This window comes from Carlito syrichta, unplaced genomic scaffold, assembly GCF_000164805.1.
Source record: "Carlito syrichta isolate Samal-C Ts95f unplaced genomic scaffold, Tarsius_syrichta-2.0.1 Scaffold315701, whole genome shotgun sequence".
Taxonomy (NCBI): Eukaryota; Metazoa; Chordata; class Mammalia; order Primates; family Tarsiidae; genus Carlito; species Carlito syrichta.
Genome location: NW_007259797.1, coordinates 317,540 through 326,320, shown reverse-complemented (window position 1 = coordinate 326,320; position 8,781 = coordinate 317,540). Strand labels below are relative to the sequence as shown.

The 8,781-nt window shown below is 43.8% G+C and overlaps 1 pseudogene; it reads left to right on the top strand.

Moving 5' to 3' along the window:
• The first annotated feature begins 211 nt into the window (after positions 1–211).
• LOC103275749 lies at positions 212–985 on the top strand (annotated as a pseudogene).
• The last annotated feature ends 7,796 nt before the right edge of the window (positions 986–8,781 follow it).

Below are 8,781 nucleotides of genomic sequence, written 5' to 3'. Positions count from 1 at the left end.
CTTAGAAGATCAGTGGGTGGCGGAAGGGTGGTGCAAGACGCAGTCTCAAGCAGAGCGGAAATGTGTCTCCAGAGACTGTGACGGGGAACTGAGCAGAGTGCTGCCACCCCGCCACTGTCTCTTTGTCTCCACTCTCCAACGTCAGATTCCCCGGATTGGAAGAGAACTTTCCCATTCAAAGTGGTCCTCGTCCTCCTTTCCGACTGGAACCATGGAGAGTGTTGAAGAGAAGAAAAAGAGGGTTCCTGCTGTGCCAGAAACCCTTAAGAAAAAGCAAAGGAATTTCGCAGAGCTGAAGATAAAGCGCCTGAGAAAGAAGTTTGCCCCAAAAATGCTTTGAACGGCAAGGAGGAAGCTTATCTATGAAAAAGCTAAGCACGATCACAAAATATATAGGCAGATGTACAGAACTGAGATTAAAATGGCCAGGATGGCAAGAAAAGCTGGCAACTTCTATGGACCTGCAGAACCCAAACTGGCATTTGTCATCAGGATCAGAGGTACCAATGGTGTGAACCCAAAGGCCCGGAAGGTGTTGCAGCTTCTTCACCTTCGTCGGATCTTCAACGGAACCTTTGTTAAGCTCAACAAGGCTTCAATTAGCATGCTGAGGATTGTAGAACCGTACATTGCATGGGGGGACCCAAACCTGAAGTCTGTAAATGAACTAATCTACAAGCGTAGTTATGGCAAAATTAATAAGAAGCGAATTGCCTTGACAGATAATGGTTTGATGGCCCGATCTCTTGGTAAATATGGCATCATCTGCATGGAGGATCTGATTCATGAGATCTATGCAGTTGGAAAGCATTTCAAAGAAGCAAATAACTTCCTCTGGGCTTTTAAATTACCCTGTCTATGAGGTGGAATGGAGACAAAGGCCACCCATTTTGTGGAAGGTGGGGATGCTGGCAGCAGGGAAGACCAGATCAGCAGGCTTATTAGAAGGGTGAACTCAGGTGTCTGCCAGGGTTATTTTTGTTAACCGGTGAGCGAATAATAGACAAATGGAAATACAAAAAAAAAAAAAGTGGTCCTAAATGAACCAGTTCATAGAGAAAAGCATTCCTCACATTCTACAGCACGGCAGGCAGGTCCTTCATAACTGCTATGTTCAGCCTACATTACCAGCTACTCGGAGAATCAACAGAGGGAAATATCTATCAAAATGTCAGCTGCACTTCAACACAAGAGCTCAAGCTCAAAGCAGACCATATTCGACTTTTAGGAAAGGATGGCAAATTCAGCTGTTTGTATTCAGTACCTAACTCACTTCCTGGAACATAACAAAAGCTCAGCAAGTTACATGGAATGTCATTAAGGGTTATTATATATAACTTACTGTTATTAGGGTTTGCTAAATGATAAACAAAGAAATGGTCAAATGAGTCAGGTTTTGGGGTGTGTGTGTGTGTGTGTGTGTGTGTGTGTGTATATGTATGTGTATATATATATATATATATATATATACACACACACACACATGTATTCAGCTATGCCTTCTGGAGTGTCTACCCAAGTCACTTCATCTAGTCTAGACTGTTCCAAAATTGCCTAAAACATACATTTTCAAGCAATTTTCCAGGTGTTGTGATCTTATCTGGGAAATATTTTACTAGCAGGGAGAAGACTCCTTTCTAGGTTTGGAGGTTCCTTTCTGTGTTCCTTTCTTCTGTTTATAAATTTCAGTGGTGTTTATTGGAAAATCCCAAGCAAAACTTGAGAACGTTCTTGTGAACTAGGATTTGCTTTGTGCAGTTTGGCTTTTCCATACCGGGAATAGCTCCTCTCCCTCTCAAGAGGGATCACACTAGTGACTCTGGGTGAACAACACACGAAGGACAGTTCCCCACAGAGACACAGAGGGCCAAAGAGCTGGTTTCAAAAGGCAGATGACTCACAAGCAAAAACCTTCGGCTTGAGTTATTGGAGGAATCCTTCATCTGTGTGTTTGAGGGTACAGGCAACACGGAATTGTTTTTAGAATTCCTTCTGTAGAGGCCAAGCTAAGAAAGCCTAAAATGAATAAGTTCAACTGTGAATGAAAAAACAAATAAGACTTCTAAAATAGTGATTATTATATTAGACAGTATTTTAAAAGATCTCAACTGTCCTTTTATTAGCTCCATTTATGAGGAAAAATCACTTTTACTAAGTTCCATTTTAAGAACATAGAACATACAGATTTTCGTGGGGAATTGGGAATTTAAGAACAGCAGCATCTAATATCTACTAAAAGTGCATGGCTTTCTGCAAAATAATCACTTCTATGTCTCCTTCAAATCTCTATGCAGCTTGCCTTGGGAGAGTAGGTTTTATGTGAAAATCAAGGAATAGGTGGAGTTTTCTTCCTGGATAGATGTTACGTGAAACAGAGTTAGCACGCACAAGAAAATGATACAAACCATGAATGCAGCTCCTATAGGAAGTGACTTACTTATCCAGTCTCTTTTATTTGGTTCATAGAAGCAGCAGATCCCAGCTGATATCTGGATTTCACATAAATAATTCATTTGGCAACTCCACCATAGCCAATGCCACCCGCAGTCACAGCAGGAAGTCAATTACTGCAGTACTTCCCTACCAGGGGACACACAGGCCCAGATGAGAGAAGTTTTGAAACCCTGTGATTTCAGTTCCCACTCAGTGGTCATCCTCAGGACAAACAGCTTTTGTTGACTGATCTGAAATCTCTTTATCACAGTGACTAGAAACAGACCCTAACCCAAAAACGTGGAGTCGTTTTTTTCAAAGCCAAACAACCTGGAATTTTCCAAGCCAAGACTACAAACCAGCTAACCTGCCACCCACCCACGCCCATGTCCATTCCACCATCTACACTGCCTGTCCTTACACAACAGAACCTCAAAACCAGGATGTTGTTTGAAGACAAGAAGAAAGCAAAACAAAACCATCCAGCAAGGTCAGGTGAGGAGCTTTGAGAGCTGCTGTCACCCTGAGGTACAGAATGTGCAGCAGCCCTCTCTCAATAACTTACTGAGAGGAAGCCATCATGGGTGAGTGAGCTGGTGAAAATGGAGCTACAGACCAGGCAGGCATGAGTGCAGACAGAAGCAAGAAGGTGGAGCATAGCCCCTGGGATCAAACACATCAAATAGTTTGGCAAGCATTCTTTTGAACCCGTTGAAGTCAAAATAAAGATGTAGAGATGAATCTCGAAATGTAACATTTTACTTGGGAAGAAAGAATTGCAGTTTGAGGCACACATACGCAGGCTATGTGGTCTTTGGCATATCTGAAAAACAAAGAGAAAGTTGGATGTTTTATAAGAAAGAATGCTCTTTGTCGTCCAATTAGGAAAGTTTTGGGAGCTGACAAGTTCTGAAAGGTGGGTGATGGCTATGGGCAAATGAGTCCCAGAGTTGCATCAAGTTATCTCCGCAGCTGTAGATAAAACTAGTCTTGGGTTACAACAGGCAGGTGCAGCAGTTGGACTCACAGAGAATGACATTTTATAGAGCAATGTTGTGTGCCTTAAGTGCTTCCCCTGCCCTCCTCTGTGATTTAGCTGAGTATGACAAGTGTTAAGACATCAGTCCTAAACTACTTTTGCTCTGCCCACTGTTCTCAGGGGTTTCTCTCAGCCCTTTCTGATGCAGTGTTAGCGGTGTTAACCCCTGAGATCCTATGACTAGAGTCGAACTGGGTCTTTAGGAAGTCTACTGGCTTTCAAACCAGATAATATTTGTAACAAAGTAGATCAAAAGTTAATCCATCTAATTGTCTTGAAATTTTTGAGGGCTCCTAGTCTAGCTTTAATTTTACAGATTTCCTTTTGCCTTATTTCTCTTCGAAGTACGGTTATTTCAAATCAAGAAATTAAGAGTTATCTAAAAAACATGTTTTTAAAAAATCTATATGAGAAGAAAGATCTAATAAAAGCCTAGTGAGTAAACAAACGCTTTGGGGGTGCTGAGATCTTTGAGAGTCCAAAGGCATTCAATTAATGGCAAGCACTTCTGATGCACAAGATCCTGATATGTTCCTCATCAGTCATTCTATGTTCTTCAGAAAATTCTGATTTTACCAGAATATAATAGGCTGATTTTTGGTTTCTCCAGACAATAGGAAACTCTGCTTTATAGAAGACCAAAATTTTCATGTCAAGTGTTTTTGATAATATTCATAACAAAAGCCAAAACAACTCTTTTTAATTGATGATTCAGTTTTGTAAACATATGGCAACATACTTCTGGACATTATTTGGATATTAACATGTATAAACTAAAACAGGGAGCATTGAATTTTGATGTTACTGATGTTTTCTCATCTTTCTAAAGATTAAATCACAGAATTTTATTCTCTTCCATTCCCTCTAAGGAAAACAATCTGCCAATGCGTTTCTGAAAGATGCTAACAATATAAAGAAATATTGAAAACAATTAGAGGAAAATCGTGCTCTGAACTTAGTAGAAAGTGTGCATCAACTCTCACAGGAAATCTCAAAATACTGCTAAAAATTCCAATCATTTCATTTTCCAGAGAGCAGAACAGCAGGTATTTATTGAGTGCACTTTGTAGGGGGCGTACAAAGCATGTTAAAGACTTCCTTTGTTTATGATATGGATTTGCACCGTGTTCAGGAGGCCTTCTTCCAAGTGCATCATCACAGTTTGCCCAAACTTCTTGTAGGAAACAACAGGGTCCCTACTTACGCCTTTTACGGACAGATCTGCTTGGCCAAGGTCATGTTGCTTTTCCCCTAAGAATCAGAGCCCCATGGAACCTGCTCCATCTATTCTTTCCTCAGCCTCCTGTTCTTTCAGTAGGGCAGACACCTCCCAGAAGGCAACCAGATGCCTGGACGGCTGGGACTCTTGAGTAGAACATGCTGTACTGCAGACGCCGGGCAGAGGAGGCCTGGTACGGCATACGGTCCAACACGGTGAGGTCTTCAATGTCAAGAAGGACGCACACTGTGAGTGTGGCAACTGTCCAGGCTGAGAGCCTGAAAGCCTCGGTTGTGTGGACACACGCCGGCTGCTCATCACTCTGCCTCTCCTGTTATGAGTGCCATGCCACCAAGGAGACATTGTGTCCTGAAGGCTTCTGAGGTCCATTTTGACTGCATTCTTCCCAGACTCAGAATCAATTGTGCAGATTTCTCTGTCTCACTCAATGTTTAGGGAAATTTCATATTTTTGTATTATTATTTTTAAAAAACCATATTTGCCAAAGCTACCTCAACCATTTCAAAAGAAATTTGGACTCCAGAACATTAGCCACGAAGAGTCTGAATGTGTCTTCCGCTTGAATTAAAAGGAAATGTCAACCTTCGGGCACTGTGGTTTCATGGATACGCTGGTCTGAGACCCGGGTCTTCGACTCTCCTGGCGCTGGGTATCCCTGGGACACTAGAGCAAGGTCATGTGTTTTCGCTTTCGCCTTTTCAAAAGATGAGAAATAATACTTTTAAAATTTAGCATATGTTACAGTGTTGCTGTTTGCAAGGAAAAAAGCAGGATAGTAAAGGGCTAACGTATTTGAGGAAGCCGCTGTTCCCAACACTGTCCCAAACAAACACCAGGCACTAAAGGCAGCCTCAGGCTAATCAGTTCGGCACACCAAACTTCGTGGGGATGGCTGCAGCCTTGGGGGCAGTCCATAAACTCCATTTCTCCTTCCAGATGTAGAATGAGATTGCTTTAGTATTTTGCTTTATTCAGGTATGGTAGAATGGCAGTCATGGAGACAACTGCCTTCAAAGCAATAGTGCATTCTTTCTAAGTTGCAAGAAAAGGGGGCATGCTATACCATCCATGACTGCAGGGGCGATAGCAAGACATGTCAGGGAGCAGGAGTGTGGAGAGAGCCTGGGCCAGAGTCTTCTTGATTGCCGGGGCGGGAAGTCAATAGGTAGGGACCTTCCTTATTGGGCAGAAAACAAATCACAAATGTTGCTGCATGTGGCTGGAGGGCTTGTGATAGGATTTCTGTAATACCCCAAAATGTTAGCAGTGTAGGGCAGGCTCCCTCTAGCACTCCAGCAGCTGTGACTAGTTCAGAGTTGACGAGGATAGCAATGAAGTTTCTAGCCTGGTTCCTCTGGATCTAAATGGAGAAATTCAAGACAGAATAAAGTTTGGACAGAGGAGGGGACTGGCAGTCTCAGAGGATAATAAGTGGTAGCCACAGTTATCTCAAGCCCGAAAGAGATATTCAGAGAAAGCCCCTTTGTTGCTCCTGGTTTTGTTAGACTGTCAGGAGCCTGCCAGGCAGGCCTCCAGTCTGCATCGACTGTGTGCCCACCTATTCATGTATCTGTCATACTTGGAGGGACAAGTGTGTAACAGATCTTCCAAAGAAAATATTCCCGCTGGGCTTGGTGGTTCAACCTGTAATCCCAGCACTTTGGGAGGCCGAGTCAAGAAGATTGCCTGAGCCCACGGGTTCGAGACCCACCTGAGCAACTTGGTGAGACCTCGTCTCTACAATAAATCAAAACATTAGCCAGGCGTGGTAACGTGTGCCTGTAGTTCCAGCTACTTGGAAGGCTGATGCGGAAGGCTCGCCAGAGCCCAGCAGGTCAAAGCTGCGGTGACCGGGAGTGTGCCACTGCACTCCAGTCTGGACAACAGAGTGAGACTCCAACTCAAAAAAAAAACAAAATATTCCCAGGGACCATGCAAAACAAAGCCTTAACGAGGAAGAACTTTTTTCCTAACTGCCTCCTAGTCTGCGTGGCAGCTGCTCCTCCATGGAGTCAGTGAGTCATGTTAATGTGCAGAATAGTGTCTGGCTTCCTCATGCTTTCAGAAAATAAGAATGAAGACTGGGATAAATTATGGCTTCTCCCAGAGTGACACAAAATAACACTCTCAGTTGGCCATCTAAGTAAAGACTTGCTGTAGCCTTCCACTATGAGCGTATTCTCCTCCATTTGCATCTAGGGAGGGAACAGGGTAGCCTGGTACGCCACCTACATGTGAGTTACTTTCATGCAGTGATTACCTCCACATTTTGCACTTTGCACTTTGACACCCTAAGCCACCATTTGGACATCTACTTCAGTACTGCTAGCATTGTCACTACTGGTGCAACCACCCACCATCCCCAGCCAACTACATAAAAACCCTGGCTTCAGCCAACTTGGCGGGAGGCTCTGTTTACTGAGGAAAGTTGTTTACACAATCTCACATTTTAAATAATGAGGGCTACATACTTTACATTTCTTCCTCCAAAAGAGCTGTTCTCCCTTCCCTCCTGCTGCTCCGGGGTTCCCTTTCAGGCTAGGCTTGCCACCCAGTGGCAGGGGTGCTTAATAGCAGGGTGGCCAGGAGGTTAGTGGGGAGTTTCACATGCGCGTGCACACGAAAACATGGGCTTCAATGAGTGTCTGCCACTGAGTAACAATCACAAGGCCTCAGTGGCGTGTGACAATGAACCTTCATTGCTGTGTCTTGGTGGTCAGCTCAGAGACTGTCGTCATGGCTGCCCTGAGGGTTGACCACTGCCAGTTGGTGTAGGATGGCCTCTGCTGGGATACCTGGAGTGACAGTTCTTTTACATGTGTCTCTCATCAGCCAGCAGATGAACCTGGGTGTCCTCATGGCGACAGCACAGGTGTAAAAGGCAAGGCAGCCTCATGGGGAAAGAGTCTTCCAAGGCTCTGCTTTCAATCCTTTTGTTAACCTTTCACAGCCAAGCCTATCATGTGGTATGATGGCTAATTTTAATGTGTCAACTTGACTGGATCACAGGGTGCCCAGATATTTGGTCAAACGTTATTCTGAGTATGTCTGTGAGGGTGTTTCTTTTAACATTTAAATTGGAAGCCTGAGGACAGCAGCTTTCCCTCCCTGATATGGGTAGGGAAAGCCAGTCAGTCAGTTGAAAACCTGAATAGAACAAGTATGAGGGAACTCCTGTGTGACAACCTACACACGAGGACATTGTTCTGCTTTGTTCTACCTTTGGACTTGAATGGAAACATCAGTTTTTCCTTGGGAGCCTGCCAACATTTGGACTGGAACTACACCACTGGATCTCCGTGATCTCCAACTTGGCAAATGAATGTCTTGAGACTTCTCAGTTTCCATAATCATGTGAGACGTTCCTTATAATATATATTTATAAGAATAATACCATAAACAATAAGATGTACATGTAGCCTTCTGTTTCTGTTTTTGGGGTGACCTTGACCAGTGTGCTGGGTGAAGCCCTGAGTCACACGGGGGAGCCTCTATAAAGCCGTGTGACAAACGGAGATACAGGAGAAAGTGAAGAATGAGATCACGTTTGCAATCCGCCGCCAATGACAAAGAGATAGAACGGCTTTTCTCAAACTCCCCAGAGTTTCCCGAAGAAGAGCCATGGCCTCGGCTGAGGGGGCAAAGGGCAGGAGGGCAGGAAGCCAGGAGGAGGTGGTACTTGGGTACCTTCCTCCACGCTGAAAACATCTGAAGGTCTCGCCACCCTCGCCGATGCCTGGATCCGGGGAAGCAGCACACAATGAACCATTATTAGGAATTTTAAAACATAACTTAGTTATCTGAAAAAGTGACCCTCAGTACTGTCTGTTATTTAACTTTGAAATGTGAAGGAACTCACTGTGGATGGAAGTGAGGAGCTGCCCATAACCCTTTTCACCTAGTCATATCTGGGGCACACAAATGCAAACAGGCCTTTAATCTTCTTGATATATCTTTCAACTTGGTAAGGTAAATAAAGCAGATATCAACAACCCAGTTTTATATATGAGGAGACACAAAGACATCAAATGATTTTCCAAATGTCTGAAAGCTCATTAATAGCAGAACT